A 19,437-nucleotide genomic window follows, 5' to 3' on the forward strand; every position below is an offset into this window, starting at 1 on the left:
TAAGGTTTTAGTCTTTGGAGTCAAATGACTTTGGAATCATTGATAGAGTAGGAGCTAAGACACTTTTACTCGACATCTGTAAACCTCGTGCGTGCTAAGTTGCTTCAGTCGTGTCCAACTGCTTGAGATCCTATGGACTGTAGCCCGCCAGGCTCCTCTGTCCATGGGATTCTCCAGGCAAGAGTACTGGAGTGGGGTGCCTTTTCCTTCTCCAGGCGATCTTCCCGACCCAGGGATTGAACTCAAGTCTATTCTGTCTCCTGCACTGGGAAGTGGGTTCTTTACCACTAGTGCCACCTGGAGAGCCCTGTAAACCTCAATGTTCCCATTTTTTAAATGGAAATAGGCACTCATAGAAATACGTCTAGTGATTAAGTTGGATAACTCCTATAAGGAGCTCAGCTTAGTGCCTGCACCGGATGACTGTTCAATGAAAATTCTTTACTGAGAAGCCCTGCAAACCACATTTATCTTTAATCAGACCCTGTGGTCATAGAGAGCTTTGGATGTAATCAACAGAAATAAACAGAGATTACTGGAGCCTGAAAAAAAAAGTTTATTGGAAGGCTATAAATAGCTGATAGAACTTAGGGAAGAGGCCTTGGGGAATGCGGGAACCAGGGCAACGGAGGGTCTTCAAAACAAAAACAAGTAAACTATCTTCTGAGGTGCTGCTGCTTCTAGGGGCACAGCCTCGGAATGCCCAGGGAAGGGGAGTCCAATGGCTCCGCTTGAGTCTAGCCCTCCCCTGTGGTAAGAAGAGTGGAAGTCTGGGGTGGGCTGCCCCATCAAAGCCATGAAGACAGGACACGGGGCAGACAAAACTCCTGTCCTCTGTAGATCTATTGTGGGTATTTCTGAGGACCTGCGAAGCCAGTTTCTCTCAACTGACTTTTCAGCTTCTGATTTGCCAAAATTTAATTGCCTTTCATAAGAGCTCAACCTCATTGCCTCTCATCTTTCTAGACAATCATCCCCCCCTACTTTTTTTTGAGTTAATTTCTGCAGTGTTTATTCACTCATACATTGATTTAGTAAAACAAATATTTATTGAACACCTGCTGGTGTCAGGTTTTGTTCTGGGGGCTGCTTTACTTCAGTAAGCCACAGAAATCCCACACCCTCGAGGACTTATTTGAGTTGGCTTGGGGGGAGGCAGACAACTAAACATAAACAACAGACAGATGACATCCAGTGGCAATAGGGCTAGTGAGAGCAACCACTGCTTGCTCAGATCACTAATGAGAACAACTGTAAGACAGGGAAAGGGAGGAGCGAGGTGTGTGCCAAAGCGCTGCTCCGATGGGTTAGCCAAGTGTATACGAGGCTGTCATTCACCTGCTCACATCTTGATTATTTTATTTGCTTACTTGTCTGTCATAAGTGACTAGCTGGCTTCCCCACCTAGCAGCAAGCACCTCAGGGGTGAAGGCATGTCATTCATTTCTAGAGCTAGCCTCGGCCTCACTGTGGGTGCTGAGTTAGAGCTTGTTGAATGAATGGACAAGCACACCCCTTATGGTGTGGCTGTCGGATGACTGTATGTTTCTGCTGTGAACCAGCCAACCAGCCAGCCATTCTTCCAAGTGGGGCATTGGAGGTGACCTGAAATTCCTGCCCTTGTTGTTTCTCTGCTGTTGACTGACCAACTGGCTGAATAAAACTTTTCTTTTTTTTGGCTGTCGTAGGTCTTTGTTGCTATGTGCAGGCTTAGTTGCATGTGGGATCTTAGTTCCCCAACCAGGGATCAAACCCACATCCCCTGCACTGGAAGGCAGGTTCTTAATCATTGGACCACCAGGGAAGACCCTGAATAAGACATTTTTTTAATCCCTATTTAGTGGATCTCTCTTCTTTGGAATCAAGTTGGTTTCTTTGTGTTATAGTTTTTATTTTCTTAAAAAATGCTTTCTGAATTTAAGACCAAGTCTGAGAAAGAAAGGAGAAAAACCTCTGTTCCTCACAACTTGAGTCTCAGAGTCATGACATCCGCCATGAAGTGTGGCGTTTGAAGGAAGCTCAGGAGAGCACCCAGGCCAAATGAGGCTGTGCCGTGAGACACAGGGGCGATGGCAATGGTCCTCTAAGGGAAACTGGATTCCTATTAAATCTGCTCCCTCCGTACTTAATGTCCTAACATGGAAAGAACTAAATTAATCCTCAGTTAAGTACCCAGTCTAAAAGTAGAGGACAAGACAATGAAGTGCTTTAGAATATTTTTATTAAACATTTGTATAAAGTAGAGCAGTGTTAATGCAAGATGTTCCAACGTGGCCTCCACTCTAGCAGGATTCATGCCTTTGTACTTCAGACCAGCGGGTGGACTGCCGCTGACACAGCTCTCTGGTTGCGATGGTAGCTGTGTTTATAAATGGTCAGCTGTGCTGTGAATATATTTAGCTTATGCTAAATGCCCCTGAGAGAATGAATATCATCTGTTTCCAGTTTAATTATGTTTTGGAGCATGGTACGCTTTTTTCCAGATGAATAAATACCAAGTCTTTTTCACTTCCAGAGGAAAGTCAGGGTTCGATTCTGAAATTCAAGTCACCAGACTTATTAAGTCAAATTAAAATGAAATATAAAAAGCTGTTTGATTCTATTTATAAACACTTGACAGAATACCACTCAATGAAAATGTGATGTTTTGGATAAAAAACTAGATGCAAAAACTGACACCAGAAACCATATCTTTCATCATTAGCATCGATAGATCGTATGATCAGGTAGTTAGAAATAATGGTTAAATGGTGTTGGTAGCTGTACAGTATATTTATATAACATTAAAAACTTTTAAAGCAGTTTTTATCCAAATGTTCTCAGACTTTTCATATCATAGACCTTGAAGTTTGTGTATGCATGCCAAAATATATACGGTGACTATTTTAAGCACTATCACCATTAAAAAAAGATTCACTTCAGCCTTCTGAAAAAGCTAATTTGGCTGGCTCTATTTATTTGTTCATAAGCCATAAACTTCCTGATAGAGATCTTGAAGGAAAAGAACCAACTTGAAAGGGATATCAAAAGAGATTTTATTGTGATTACACAAATTCCCCAAGTATCGTGATCTAGTGATAGCAGATGAGTGCTCCAAAGTTAGTCCACTGCTAACTAATGGTCACGCTGGGGTTAGACCCTAGGAATCCTGACTCCTACACCTGTGTTCTTTCTACCTTATCCTCTTGTCTCCCTGACACGATCATTTGAATTAGCAAGATATGCATGTAATCTGCAGACTTTCTCTTCCATCTCAGTTTCAATGAAAGTAGCTGTTATATAAATAACAGTGTATATATATATATATATCCTGTGGATTATTTACACTTGCTTTCCCATGTGTCCTCCTTCCTCCCCCCACCTCCATCTTTTTTTTTAAAAAAATAAATCTCTGAGAAAAGCTAGGTAAGATAGGCTGTTTCAGTATGCTTCTGTGAGCAGATCAGTGAAACTTGTCTGGTGGCATAGAGAACGGACAGAGCTTTGGTACTTCTCAGGTACTATGCTCTTCTCCTGGTCTCATCCCCTTGACTTGGATGCCAGCAATAGGCGTGGTTTTTAAAGGCCTGTCCACTCTGACACTACAGAAAACCTCAGGGGTCCTATTTCTGGCAAGCTGCTTATTTATTCCTCTTGCTACTTTAACTCAGCATCTGTGTTTTGTTTTGTTTTCAGTACAATTTAAAGCTCTGAAACAGAGTTAGTTATGTATTGGGTTGGTCAAAAAGTTTGTTGTGGGAAAACCCAAACAAACTTTTTGCCCAACCCGATATATTTTAACATGTAAAACCCTGTGAATTCACTTGACTTAATTCCACATCTTAACAATGAAAAAGCCAAAAATATCACTTCTCAAATTGTAATGTACTTATATGTTAACAAAGTAACTATGAGATAAAGGAAAAGATACAAAAACCATTTCATGGATTTTTTTTTTGTTTCAGTTTTTAAAAAGTCATGCTTGGAAAAATTGCATTTTATTAAGTCAAAGTATCTTTTGTGCTGTGCTTAGTCTCTCAGTCCTGTCCAATTCTTTGCGACCCCATGGACTATAGCCCACCAGGCTCCTCTGTCCATGGGGAGTTTCCAAGCAAGAGTACAGGAGTGGGTAGCCATTCCCTTCTCCAGGGGATCTTCCCAACTCAGGGATAGAACCCAGGTCTGCTGCATTGCCACCAGGGAATCCCATCTTTTATATAATGATTTGTATCATTAAAATGTACAGGTTATTATGGGTAAGAAAAAAATTAAGAATCTGTCTTAGATCGGAATTCTTATATTACCAGAACTAAAAATAGCCTAATAACTATTGTTTGTGGGATATCCAGAGGTTCAGTATTTCCTTACCAGTGAAATATATTGCTTCTCTCTATGTTCAAAGGGGCAAATCTATTAATTCTTTGGTAAAGTTCCTTGTTCTGCTCTAACTGTATTCAGTTCCCTGGTAAATGCTTGGAGGAATATGAGTCCTTGGTTTATTGATTGAGATACCTTTTGAGATGATTAGTACATCGTCAAATACATAGAAGTCGGTGAAATATTACATATTTTCCTAACATGTCCATTGGAACATCTTTTCTTCTTGAATTACTCCAATAGATTTTTTTAATAAAAGGAGGATTTTTAAAACCCCCAAATTGTGCATTTCTTAGTATTTATTCCTAATGAAAGTAATGTTCTGATATTTAAGAATTAAATTATATGAGTTGGGATATTTTTTCTTTCTTTTTACACATCTCCCGAGAGGGCTTTGACCCTGTTCATCATTTTGAAACTGTAGTAGTAGGCTAATTAGATTGTTTGGACCAGTGGCTCACAGAGGTTCTAAAATCCACTTTTTCTCAAAGAGAGCTTATAAATGTGAGAAACAAAATCTGAGAGACCATCCCTCTCTTGTGTCCATTGGCGATGGGGTTCACTAGACCACACACCGCCTTCCCCCTTACTCCAGGCCTTCTCAATCAGGCTCTTTCTGCTACAATCTCCTCCAGGCTAACCAACACCTTTGATCCTTCCTTTCTTCTGAACTATGAATCTAACCAGTACACTATTGGTTAGATAGTTGGGACAATAATCTGAATTGTCTGCTTATTGTGATTTCTTTTTGTTACGTGGCACTGTGTCTGCTAATTCATTTTGGAATGTACCTGAACTTTGGTACGTCTAAAAGGAGGCTCATTTGGTGCTTGCTCTGAACTGAAAAAGGTGCTTGCTCCTGACTGTCCCTTCCCTTGGATTTGTATTCTTTGCCAAGGGGTTTATAAATATCAAGAGGTCAGTGACAGACTTCCCATTGTGTTAGCTTCTGCTGCCTTTTCTAGGCAAGTCCCTTCTGGAGATCCTCATCTCTACATGCACTCCCTTCCCCATGGACCGTAGCCTGCCAGGCTCCTCTGTCCATGGGATTCTCCAGGCAAGGATACTGGAGTCGTTTGTCATTTCCTTCTCCAGGGGATCTTCCCCACCCAAGATTCAAACCGGAGTCTTCTGCTTTGGCAGGTGCATTCTTTACCACTGAGCCACCTGGGAAGCCTCTTCTACTAAATACCTGGGGATAAATCACTTTAAAAAAATCCTTTAAGATGTTTTTTCGATCAACATAGTTATTTTATGTGTTCTCGTTTAGATCACCTCAAGCTTTGGTCCCCTGGCACCACCCATTAGCGACAGTCATAAAGTAAGTGTACATTTTAAACTTTGTTTCAATCAGTTGTTGACGGAAATATCAGCTTTGTTCAGAGGTTTCCACCAGAAACAATTTCATTCAAATATTTTATCAGTGAATATAGTATAATAAATGGGAGTTTCATATATAGGAAAGATAATAAACCTCCTCTGTAAACTTTGTGAATAGGATGAAAATGGATAGAAATTAAATTACAAAAAGTACTGCTTATCACCCTTGACTATTGCCTGTAGCACAATAAAGTATATTTGCAGCCACCAAGTAGAGTGGTTTTTATGTACCATCTTCATCACAGGCAGCTGCCAGAATCCTCTCAAGGGGCACATTACAACAGCCTCTTCTTCTGTTTTAAATTGGGCCATAGCCCAAGAAGTGTCTGAAATGGCTTTCGTCACCAATTAACATCTAGCAGAGAGTTTAGCACCTAATGGGCGCATGATAGAAATTGGCAGGAGAATGGACTGATGGATTAATTCATTCATCACTTTTTATGCTCTGTGAGGTCCTTGGCAGTGTGGGGCAGTGTGGGGCACTGGTTAGTGCCTTGAAACTGGAGCTAGACGCTGGGTTCAGATCCTGTCCCTGCCACTTGCCAGCTGTGTGACTTTGAGCACAGGTCCAAACTGTTCAGGGCCCGGGGTTTTCCAATCACAAAGTGGGGTTTATAATACTACCTCTTTTGTTGTTATACGGTTATTATAAGAACCTCAAGGTTTTTATAAATATTACAAGGTGATTATAAATATTTATAAAGTGCTTAAATTAATACCTGGCATAATAGTAATCTTTATGAAATGTTTGTTGAATAAATTAAAATATATTAAGCATATAGGGATATTCCAAGGTTCCAGATTTAGAGACTGAAAAACTGGTTTGACCTTAGAAGCAATGATGCCCTAGGAGCAATAAATACACCTGCCACTCAAATCTTTGTTTCCATATTATTTTCCCACAACAAATATCAGAGAAATGACCAAGGGCTGGGGCAAGAAATATGCAAAAAGAGCCTGGATTATGTTATAGTGCCAGAAAGTAAGGAAGTGCTAAAAGAAAAAAGATGAAAACAAAACCAAAATCTCATAAAGGTGACGATGACACAATGTGTGTGGAAAGGTTACAGGAACCAACTTAAAGTACTCCCATCAGCCAAAACAGGAACAGTTTGAGCCACAAAATAAATAAGCAATATTGAGGTATTACCCAAATTTGATGACTATCTATTCTGGTGTAAATAAATGATTGGATAAATATGTGAGGAAAATAGACAAATCTCTCCAAATAGTGTATGTAGATACTCTGTTTTCTAGGAGGTAAAGCATAACTCTGCGTGGAGCTACACATAGTTTTTTTCTTCCAAAGAGTACAGTATAGAAACAGTAAGTTTTTTTTAAAAAAGAGTAACTTACAGTAGGGGCTTCCCAGGCAGCTCAGTGGTAAAGAATCTGCCTACCAATGCAGGAGACACAAGAGATGTGGGTTCAATCCCTGGGTTGGGAAGATCCCCTGGGTAGGAAATGGCTACCCGCTCCAGTATTCTTGCCTGGGAAGTCTCATGGACAGAGAAAACACAAGACAATTTTCAATCGAGGTGCATCCTACAAAACATTTGGCCAGTCTCCTTCAAAATTGCCAAGCTCATCAAAAACAAAGAAAGTTTGAGAAACTGTCACAGCCGGGAGAAGTCTAAGGAAACTGGACGGCTAACTGTAAGGTGGCATCTTAGATGGAATACAGGAACAGAGAAAGGACATCAGGCAGAGACTAAGGAAATGTGAATAAAGTTTAGTTAAGAATGAGAGTGAAAGACGGTGAAGTCGTTCAGTCTTGCCCGACTCTTCGTGACCCCATGGACTGTAGCCTACCAGGCTTCTCCATCCATGGGATTTTCCAGGCAAGAGTACTGGAGTGGGTTGCCATTTCCTTCTCCAGGGGATCTTCCCAACCCAGGGATCAAACCTGGGTCTCCCACATTGCAGGCAGATACTTTACCATCTGAGCCACCAGGGAAGCTTTTATTAGTTAATAATAATATTCAATATTTATTCACTAATTGTGAAAAATGTACCACCCCAATATAAGATATAACAACAGTGGAAACTAGGAGTGGGGTATACAGTAATTCTCTATTAGCTTCACAATAATTTTGTACTTCTGAACTTTTAAAACTAAAATCTTTATTAAAAAAATAATGAAGTGATTTGGGAGGGCATATTCTTCAATTTTCAAGTACCAAGATAATGGTTTTTTTTTTAAATTTTATTTTATTTTTTATTTATTTATTTTTTTAATTTTAAAATCTTTAATTCTTACATGCGTTGAATGCAACTAATTTATGTTTTGAGACTCATACATGGAGAATTATATTCTACATTAAAGTTTTGAATTAAAATAGAGTTGTACACCTTTATAAAGCATTGTTATATTCTCTCCTGTAATGGAGAAAGAAAATAGCACTAGCAACACAAACCTTTTTTGCAAGGATAATTGTTATTGGAGTTTGAAGGAGATTATCATATGTGCATTAAGTTATATATTGTAGCATGACAAATTACCACAAACTTAGTGGTTTGAAACAATATATAATTCCTATTCCATAGTTTCTATGGATCTAGAATCTGGGTGTATCTTAGCTGGGTCCTCTGCTTAGGGTCTTAATCAAGATGTTGGTCATGAGACAAGGGGTCAGGGCGCAACCACTAAAGGAATGACATAATCCAAGAACACGTCATGAACTGACTAGAACCAAATAGGTCCAAGATGGCGGACGAGTCAGCTTCCACTGTTACACGTCAGCAAGCGAGATGACACACCCACAGGCGCCATGCTCATTCCAAGGCCAGCCGTAAAGGTCAAAAAGTGGGCAATGGGCCAGTTTTTAGAAATCCCCACCTCTTCCCCCAAATAGCTGGAATGCTCCTCCCACTCATTAGCCTAAGAAATATCCTCCCCTACAAAAACTGATAACGCCACATCTTGCCATCTTTTGCCCTATGAGGTGGCCTGTTTTTGTGAAGCCAAGAGCTCACACTTGGCAGCTCTCCCAGGGACTCAGATGTGACCTGAGATGTGACCATCCTCTTGTACCCTACTCTCTTTCCCACAACAAGTAGGCTGTGTTCCTTTTACAAGCTTTTTTTTTTCTTTCTTTCTTTCTTCTTGGTTCATGTGGTTGTTGGTAGGATTCACTTGAGGTTGTAGGACTGAGGTCCCTTGTTTTCTTGCTAGCTGGCATCTGGGGTGCTTTCATCTCCCAGGCATCGCTCGAGGTTCCTGGCCATGGGGCCATTTGCCTCTCACAGGCCCAGTCACAACATGGCTACTCACTTCAAAACCAGCAGGAGGGTCTTGGACTCCAGTCTGCTAGGATAGAGACTTGCATAATGTAACCTAATCAGGGAGTGACTATCCCCTATGGCTTTGCACTGTTCTATTGGCTGGGAGCAAGTCAGGCTGGGAGTATAGGGGGTGTTTCTACTCAAGGGGAAAGGATTATCCCAGGGACTGCACTCACTGGGCAGTCACTTTAGGGTTTGTCCACTACAACAGGAGAGTTCTGAAACAGACACAGGCAGCTGGGCATATATGAGCCAACTAAATAAGAGAACAAATCAGAAATGCTTGCTTCTTGCCTTCAAGTAAACTACAACTTAAGGTAACTGAATACATTTTGCTTCCCCCCTACAAATATACAACATTATGTTTAACTTGGAGGAATATTTCTAAGTTTTGAGGAGTATTTGAAGATGAAGGAGTCAGAGAAAATATTTGGAAATAGCTCATAAATACATCACTATTTTCCTAATTGGAGTAGTTTTTTTTTTTTTCCTTAGCAGTGAAGAAATTTGCATAAAAATATGTTCTCAGTGGCAACAACATTTATGTGCTTTGAGAACTCTCATTATGAAAGTCCAAAAATATGATCTCATTTTCAACATTTCATGACTTAATTTTCTTTATTTTTGAGACTGTTTAGTTTCTTAATACTTATGTTTTTAAGTTCTGCCTACTAATAATTATTAATAGGATTGTACTGTATAATTTACCATATGAAAAAATTAAAACTACCCCAATCAGGAGAAGAGGATGTCAGAGGATAAGATGGTTGGATGGTATCACTGATGCAATGGGCATGAACTTGGGCAAACTTTGGGAGATGAGGGACAGGGAAGGCTGGTGTGTTGCAGTCCAAAAAGTTGGACACCACTGAGTGACTGAACAACAACTGTTTAATTTATAATTTTTACATTTTACATGATGCTCAGACATTTGTATATTTTAAATATATTAAATATCCATTTTCACTGATTTCTTTTTATGGGTTCTGAATCCTTTTCTTATAAAACATTAAATACAGAAATTCTGCTATTGTCATTTGGCTTCAGCTTTTTAATCACCACCCAGATTTTCAGGAACTCAGGTTTTTTTTTTTTTCCCCTGATGGCTCCTTTTAACACCAAAATGTCCCAGAAATCCTAAAATTTAGCCATTGGAACTACGTTTGCCAAGCTGCTGCTTGCATCTGGAAATAAAACACAAGCATCCTTTGTTAGACCCTTTATCCAAACTGTGGGTTTGGATAATAGGATGACTGTGCACCTCCACGGAGGTTAATGCAAACCTATTAGTGGACTGAATCAGAGACCTTTGCTGTTTATGTCTCGGATATGCAGCTACCTTGAAGAAAACAGGCGATGAAGCTCATTAGCAGCCAAGTTGACATGAAAATATGTATTGCAATAATTTAGCTAAGAAACTCATAAGAGAAATGATTTCCTGTGGCCCCTCCCCCACCCTTCACCACCTTTTCAAGTCTTTTTCTGCCTGTGTTTCTTTTTTCTGCTCACTCACAACCACGCCTTAGGCTGTAGCTGTTGGTTCTCCTATGCCAAGGGGTACAAAGAGTTGTTATTCAGAATGGTGAGAACATAATCACTTGCAGCTATTGGGAAAATAACTCATTTAGCAAATAAAGGTCAAAGCGTGCTTGCTTTCTTCCTTCCTTTCTCCCTTGGAGTTGTTTTCTTTGCAGGAATTAAATAAAGGAACCTTTTTAAAAAATACTACACAAAATAAGGAAGTATTAAATGAAAGCTTAGAAGAAGAACATTTGTCTTTGACTGGAAGGTCACAGGATAAAGCACTCTTATCAGAGCTGAAGCTAGGGGAAGATCTTGGAATTCGCCAATGTTGTTAGCCTGTGGTGATCATCAGATCTGTTTCTCCCAGTTTTAGGGGGATTTAGTCTTGCCATATGATTTCAGATTTATTCACCATTTATCATAATATATAAATCTGGCACTTTCACCTATTACTGAAATTCTGGATTTTTTAGTAATATGATAGAAGCAACCATTAGATCTTTTTATCAAAAGACCTGAGTTTAACTTGAAGTAGAATATTTTCTAAATAATATCTCTGTACATTATATCTGTTTTGTTTCTAGACCATCTTAACATCATTTTGCATTACGGTGATCAAATACAAGCTGGATTTCCTTGTTCGGGAGTACTGAAGTGGCAATTAGTTATGGTCACCTGGGTTGTCTTTTGGCATAAGACAGGCAACTCATTCATTGTATCTCTCTATTTGGTTCTGTCCTTGGGGCCTTGTGGGTACCCACACCACCCCTCCCACACTGACCTCTCCTTTCCCTGAGTTTCCTGTCACACGTGGATTCTGTTCTTGGTCATTCCCGTCTTGTCTTATTTACCCATTCTTTGCTATGGATACTTTTTCTCTCCAAAAGAAACTGTTAGCTCTCTGAGGGCAAGGATTCTGCCTTCTTGTCTTTTGTGTCTTCACAGTGCTCTGGGTCGTGAGCACTTGATGACCTCCTACCACCCTACCCCATGCCTCCAACTCCTAAAGCTGCTCAGAACAGTGCTTCCTCAAATCAGGAGACTTAACATATGTTCTGTTTGCCTCATCCTGTGCTGGGGGCTACAGAGGTGGGGTCAATGAACCAAAACAATCACCCCAGACTTTGGGACCTCTCATTCTCCTCTCAGGACCGCTTTGCCATTCTTAGATCCCAGGCTCCTTTCTAGGCATCTCTCTTGTGGCTCATTCTCTGAGGCCCTGAGGTCTCAGCTGAGTATGACACATTCTAGGGCCATCTTGTCTAATAGAGAAATCCTGAAAACCAGAAAGATGTCAAGACCCAAAGTAACATATCTCCAGTGGTGAAATCCCAGGCACTGTGATAAGCAACAGTGAAGATATTTTTAACCCATCCTTGTGTGGCCTCCCTTAAGTAGCACCACACAGGAAGATGCCTACTCTGCTTGTTCATAGGTGTACCCAGACTAGGGACTGTTAAAAGAATAGAAATGTTGATCTCTGTTCTTATAGTATAAACAACCTAGCAGGGCAGTTGGACCACATGTGCCTATGGCGCACACCAGTGTACTGTTTAAGAGTCTCTCTGATCACACAGTTCTGGCTTATCATCTCAGTTGTTCCACTCTTCAGCTGTGTGGCCTGGCACAAGTTTCTGAAATTTTCTGGAGATCATTTCCTTCATTGATAACTCCAGGATAACGAAGCCCAAGGAAGTCATGAAAATTCAATGAGTTAATGTATGGGCCATTTGGGGCACATAGTATATATGCATGGCGTGGGTGGCAGTGATAATAATAACTAAAGAAAGGGAGGAGTGTAAGTCCAGGTAAGGCATCTGAGGCTGAGAAGAGGTGTGTTGATCAAGGCAATGATGGAGGTGGAGGAGGATGGAGGAGAGCTTCCTGGGAAGCACCTCCTTGCATCATAGGAGAACGTGAGTGTCCAGTATCTGTGCTTGTATAGCCACTGATACCTGATCCACTGATGGGTTGGTCTGCAGAGGCATTTTTTGGCCTGGAAGCAAGGTGCTAGGAAGTAGAAAAAGTCTGAGTAGAACCCATGCCCAGTATCATAGAGTGGAGGTGCAGCTATCTTCACCCCTTCTCTTAACTGTCTGCTCCTGAGTCTCCCTCCTCCATCGGACTGTGTGGTCCTCAAAGCCAGGTTCTGACAGTTCATCCCTGTATCCCCAGGTCACTGTTGAGAGCACATCCTGGGTACTTAATTATTGGTAGAAAGATTAAAAGGATAGGAGATGCTGGCGTTTTGCTATGCTACCTCATCTAGCAACACAAGACTCAGTGCAAGTATGAGAATATGTTTTCCCTGCATGCAAGGATGACTCGGTCAAATGAAAGATGGAAATATTGCGGTTTGTGGTTCTTTCTCCGAAGCAACATTGTTTGTGGTGTCAGAGACCAAAAAAGTTGTGACTTAGGAAAGTTGCAACAGCCTTAAAAATGTTGGTTGTGGTGCATGAAAGAAAAGGAAACAAACAAACAAACAAAAAACCCAAGCTTATAAAACTGAAAGGGGAGTCTGTTATAACAAGCCTGCTTCCAAAAGGGCTGAGTCAGCAGATTGGAATGGATCATTGTGAGTTCCTACAGCCATTTAGCTTGTGATTTAACACTTCTCTGAGCTTTTGTTCCAGATATACGAGGCTGAATTTATTCCCATCTTATTGTCCTTGTCAAAAGAAATTTTTTAAAAAAGCTGTATGTTTTCTTTTCATTCTTATTTTTACCTTGCCATCCTGCTGTTTACAAGATTAGTCTCTCACACTCTGCCTGGGGTGTTTTCTATTCTTGTGTAGTTAAAACTGCCAGAGGATTCTTTGAGCAGCTCTATTTTGAAGAATGGGGAAGCCATGCAGCCCTGTGGAATCCCAGCATGGTTTGGTGGCTCCCCAATGAAAGAGGCACATAGCTGTTATGAACTTGTGACCAACTGTGAAGCTTTGCACATTCAAGCACTTTAAATGCTTGAAAGTGCCCATTGTACATCTCATTACAGAGATACAATACCAGGTGTGACTTCTCATGAGGGTTGATGCCTCGCTGGAAGTTGCCTGGAGTAACATGAAATGTGATTTCTTTCCAAAATGGAGCACCTGCCACTTTTCTCCCCAGCACTGGGTTGGAAATGATGTCCCCATAGCTCCTGTTCTTCTCCTCTGCTCCTGCATCCTGTCTTCACTTTGGTCCAATCCCTCTCTCCCATCTTAATGGTTTCCTCTGTGCCCTGTGTTCAGATGATGCTCCTTCGGATCACAAAATCATGGTGGCACCTGGGACAAGTGGGACTCGGAAGCTGTTCTTTGGCTTTCTTGATCCATAGAATCCAGAAAGGCCGGGGAGTTTGGGCAGAAGTTGCTTTAATTACACCAGTTCTTAGCACCAAGAGGATGACCCTTTGTGAAGTGGTGAAGCAGGCCAAAGTTGGCCTTATCCGTCTGAGCCTTTTCCTGCCTCCATCTTCTGTTGCTGTTCAGTCACTAAGTTAAGTCTGACTCTTTGTGACCCCATGGACTGCAGTATTCCAGGCTTCCCTGTCCTTTTGCTCAAGTTCATGTCCATTGAATCAGTGATGCCATCCAAATATCTCATCCTCTGTTGCCCCCTTCTCCTCCTGCCTCCAGTCTTTCCAGCATCAGGGTCTTTTCCAGAGTTGGCTCTTTGATTCAGGTGGCCAAAGTATTGGAACTTCAGCTTTGGTGGTAGTGGTTTTGTTGTTAAATCGTGTCCAACTCTTGAGAACCCATGGACTGTAGCCCACCAGGCTCCTTTGTCCATGGAATTCTCCAGGCAAGAATACTGGAGTGGGTTGCCATTTCCTTCTCCAGGGGATCTTCTTGACCCAGGGATCAAACCCAGGTCTCCTGCACTGCAGGCAGATTCTTTACCAACTGAGCTACCATCAGTCCTTCAAATGAATATTCAGGGTTGATTTTCTTTAGGATTGACTGGTTTCATCTCCTTGTTGCCCAAGGGACTCTCAAGAGTCTTCTCCAGCACCAAAGTTCAAAAGCATCAATTCTTTGGCGCTTAGCCTTCTTTATGGTCCAATTCTCACATATGTACATGACTACTGGAAAAACCATATCTTTGACTATATGCACCTTTGTCGGCAAAGTGATGTGTCTGCTTTTTAATATGCTGTCTATGTTTGTCATGGTTTTTCTCCCAAGAGGCCATCATCTTTTAATTTTATGGCTGCAGTTAGCATCCACAGTGATTTTGGAGCCCAAGAAAATAAAATCTGTCACTGGTTCCACTTTTTCCTCATCTATTTGCCATGAAGTGATGGGACCAGATGTCATAATCTTAGTTTTTTGAATGTTGGGTCTTAAGCCAGTTTTTTCACTCTCCTCTTTCACCCTTATCAAGGGGCTTTTTAGTTCCTTTTCACTTTGTGCCTTTAGAGTGACAGCTCATATCTGAGGTTATTGATATTTCTCCCAGCAGTCTTGATTCCAGCTTGTGATTGATCCAGCCTGGCATTTCACATGATGTGCTCTGCACAGAAGTTAAATAAACAGAGTGAGAGTATACAGCCTTGATGTACTCCTTTACCAATTTTGAATCAGTCTGTTGTTACACGTCTGGTTCTAACTGTTGTTTCTCGACCTAATCCTCTATTTATCTCAGGACTTCCTTATCAGGGTAGATATCACTCAATACTTAGGCTCCTTCCCTTATGTGTGAGTTTCCTTCTATGAAAATTTCTAGTCCCAGACATTATTCCTTTTGGGTTTTCTCTGTGATATAAATATGGGTGGTATTAGGTCAAAGATACGTATACTGAATGTGCTTCTCTATAGTAGGGGAAATGTAACGAAACTCACCAGGCCTCAGATGACCTGCGTTTATAATTCTAGTTTTGACACTTACTAGCTGGCGACCTTGGGTTATATATTGGGCTTCCCTGGTGGCTCAGCAGGTAAAGCGTCTGCCTGCAATGCAGGAGACCTGGGTTTGATCCCTGGGCCCGGAAGATCCCCTGGAGAAGGAAATGGCAACCCACTACAGTACTCTTGCCTGGAAAATCCCATGGACAGAGAAGCCTGGTGGGCTATTGTGAAGAGTTGGACATAACTAAGAGACTTCACTTCACTTGGGTTATATTACTTAACATTTTGAATGTGCCCAATACAATAGAATTGGCGAGTCTGTACTAGCATGTCTTAAATATGACACTTTTATCTCCCAGGATTATCATGAAGCTCAAATGAGGTGAAGCACTGGAACTGTCCCTATACATGAGAGAGGTTCTGTGCAAACGCAAGGCTGGAAGGCAAGAAAATGCCATGTCCACAGTGTTAGCTTCTTGACGAGACCATGGGGTCTCAAGAGTAGGACACGATTTAAGCTTCCTGAAGCTTCTGCCTGGCTTTAGTATTTTCAATAATCTCGGTTTATTGAGCCTCCATTTCCTTATTCATACAAAAGAATGTCTACAAAACCACATTGACTTGCCATGAACAATTATGAAGTTCCTTACGCTAGTGTCACTTGGGACTTAGTGTGTGTTATGCAAAACTCTAATTCCCTTTTCACCTTAACATGTTCCTCAAGAAGTGACTCTAAAGAAGCTGGTACAAGAGTGTCCGTATGCTTCAAACCTGCCTGTATCTGAGGCAGGTCCAGGAACCAAAGTCATGTCAAAGCTGCTCAGAGGAATGATCTAGTCCAAAGGTAACCTTAAATAGATGTACATTGTTCTCTGAAAGGAGGAGGGGTGCTGATAATACATCCACAGGGTGACATGGAGCTGGTGCTAAGGAATGGGGAAGAAGATGAGTAGGGCACTCGTTTTGGCACCAAATTAAAGAGGACACCATATACCGATGAAATTTTGTAATTGAGATAAATAATGCCTAATACAATGTGTTTGTGAGTATATGTGTATATATTATTTATTTTATTTGGCTGTGCCAGGTCTTAGCTGCAGCATGTGGGATCAGGTTTCCTGGCCAGGGATTGAACCCAGGCCCCCTGCATTGGGAGTGTGGAGTCTTAACCACTGGACTACAAGGGAAATCCCAATGCACTATTTTTTAAAAAATCAAAACTAATGCAAAAAAAGAAAAAAATCTATGATAAACAAAACAACATTGAAAATAATGTTGACTTTTAAAAATACTGCATTAAAATATTTATTTTGATTATTAAGCTTTATGGTGCCCCCTGAAAATTTGTGCCCAAGGAGAGTGAGTTCCTCAGTCCATTGGCCTTGTCCTGCCCCAATCCTGGGGTAGTATCCACAAGGGGGAGAGTCTCAGAGAGAGCTTCCAGTGCCCACTTCTTATGTCCCCTCACTCAATCAGGGTCCTGAATTTGATTTAACAGTAACCTTGTGAAAAAGAAAAGATCATATCAAGTGAAATTCTAGTATTCTTTCTAATCAAGTGACCACAATGAAAGAGTTTGTAAGGAAAATATGAAGTCAATTGTTCACCAGAAGCTTGATTTAGGTTGGGAGTTGGCAGACAATGACCCACATGCTGGCTGCCTATTTTTGTAGGTAAAGTTTTATTGGCATACAGACTGGCTCATTTGTTTTTGTGTCAACAATGCTGCCTTCTGACACGATAGCAAATTGAGTAGTTGCAGCAGAGACTGCAAAGGTGAAAATGTTTATTATCTGTCCCATAGAAGACCCCTGATTTAAATTATTAAAGTGCTCAGATGTTTTTGAATCAGCATGTGGGGTTGGCAGCAATTTAGAATATGTAGTTATTTGGAGATTTATGTAATAGAATTCAAGGATGTTTACAGAGAATATTATAACTTTCCATGTGTAAGAAAAGAGAGAAATGGGGAAGAATTCAGTTTAAAAAGTAAATCAAGAGAAGCTCCTGAGAGCAAGAGTGGGTGGGGTCTGTGTCAGTCTATGCCCCAGAGTCCTATCAAAATCCAGCTGTGACTTGACATCAAAGGATATGAGATGCTTATGAGAGCTTGACATCACCCATTTATTTAAAGTAAGCCAGCAATGGATTTGTGGAAAAGTACATCCACTCGCATTATCATATAAGTGATTTGTAGATTTAATTACTTCATCCTGTTGATGTGTATAATTTAGAACTGACTTCACAAATTCAATGCAGGAGACCTGGGTTCAATCCCTGGGTCAGGAAGATTCCCTAGAGAAGGGAATGGCTACCCACTCCGGTATTCTTGCCTGGAGAATTCCATGGGCAGAGGAGCCTGGCGGACTACAGTCCATGGTGTTGCAAAGAGTCAAACAATACAGAGCGACTAATACTTCACAGATTCAACAAGCATTTAGTGAGCATATATTTATGCAGAAACTGCAAGAGTTGCCCTCAAAGTAGTCTACTAAGTGTAAGCAAACTGATAGGAAGGCCCCAACAATGTGTTCTGATATGCCTTGAGCTTAGAGTGCATAGAGGCGACCACAGGAGGTAAGAGGAGAAAAGTCAACTCATAGATGTCCCTAAATGCTGGCTAGGGAACTTGAACTTTAACCAGGAACCAGCAGAGAGCTTCTTTGACCAATAAAGTGGCATATCCATATTGGCACTTTAATTAGAATGTTAACTGAGTGACAGTTTGTGGAGGGATGAAAGGTGGATGAGAATAGAATTAGGGGGACTAATCAGAAAGTGATTTCAATAACCTGGATAGCCTGGGTGATTTGTAGTCATACTGAAATGACTACAAGTTAGCAGTATCCATGGAAACGGGGAAAAAGATCTAAGAAAGCTGGTGAGGACAAAATTGACGAAGATTCATCCAGTTGACTAGGAAGGCTACTAGATTTAAGGCTGAGGTGATTCAAAGGCTGGAGAAGATATTACTAGAGATAGAGAAGCCAGATAGAGAAGTAGATTTGAGGTCTAAAATAATAAGTTCAGTGTTATGTATAATGAACTGAAAATGCTATATAATATCAAAGGCAAAACAGAGAAACATATCAGATGAAGAGAGAAAGAGAGGAAGCAGGGGAGGGGGTTGGTGCTAGAGATGAAGGTTTAGAAATGATCTGAGATAAGATAATCATGAGGACAAGGACATAGAAAGCGGGAGGAAATTTGTGATGAGCATTAAAGAAATAAATACTGTGGAGTTGTCTGTAAAATACAGGATGCTTGGTTAAAGGAATAATGTTTTGATATAAGACTATCCCATGAAATATTTAGGACATATTTATTCACTGCTGATCTGAAATTCATATTTAACTGGGCAATCTATATTTTTATTTATTAAATCTGGAAACCCTAGACTATGGGAATTGCCTGTGTTTATGGATGGTCAGAAGAGGAGATAGTGGAAGAGCTTAGGAATGGACAGATGGGTCCTAGGAAAGCTAGGATGCTGTACCATCATGGCATCAGAGCGCAGAGTGGGATTCATGATAAATAAGCAGAAAGATCAAGGTCATTGCATTTGGCAACCTGGAAGTCATTAGGCACTTTGAATAAGGCAGATGAAGGTCTGATTTTTTGGGTTAAGCAGTAAATAAAGGAATGGATTTGGAAATAATCAGTGTAGACCCTTCTTTTAGGAAGCATGATAAAGAAGAGGAGGAGAGAAATGGGTTGGTAAAGGGTAACAAACTAGAAGGCAGATTTATAGGATTAGAGAGGTTGAAGCTTTTTCAGCTTCAGAGAAGGAAATGAAGGAAGTAGCATCTTGAAGATATAAGAGGAGTGAAGGGGATAAGGATGGATCAAGCTGTGGATGATGCTGGGAGGTGGGGAGAGAATGTGGACATAAATAGAGAGATCAGCCTTTGCATGGAGGAGGCTCCTTCTCCATCCAAGTCATGACGGAAGGAGGGGTTGTTGGATAAACGGGTGGAAACTTTGAGAGCAGGGAAGAGAAACAAACACCTTTTATTTCTTGTTTTTGCTGTCCAACTGTGCTATTGAGAGTGTGTGG

The 19,437-nt window shown here is 40.9% G+C and overlaps 1 protein-coding gene across 48 annotated transcripts in view; it reads left to right on the forward strand.

Annotated features, from left to right (window-relative positions):
- Positions 1 to 19,437, forward strand: part of NCALD (neurocalcin delta) — a 478,889-nt gene that overhangs the window by 246,374 nt on the left and 213,078 nt on the right. For 23 of the 48 annotated variants that reach the window (XM_069600472.1, XM_069600435.1, XM_069600475.1 and 20 more), the window contains one exon: positions 5,627 to 5,677. The exons of the other annotated variants lie outside the window; for them this stretch is intronic. The gene's annotated coding sequence lies outside the window, so the exon portion shown is untranslated. The remainder of the gene's footprint in view (positions 1 to 5,626; positions 5,678 to 19,437) is intronic. 48 annotated transcript variants of the gene reach the window in all.

Source organism: Ovis canadensis, chromosome 9, assembly GCF_042477335.2.
Source record: "Ovis canadensis isolate MfBH-ARS-UI-01 breed Bighorn chromosome 9, ARS-UI_OviCan_v2, whole genome shotgun sequence".
NCBI classification, from domain to species: Eukaryota; Metazoa; Chordata; class Mammalia; order Artiodactyla; family Bovidae; genus Ovis; species Ovis canadensis.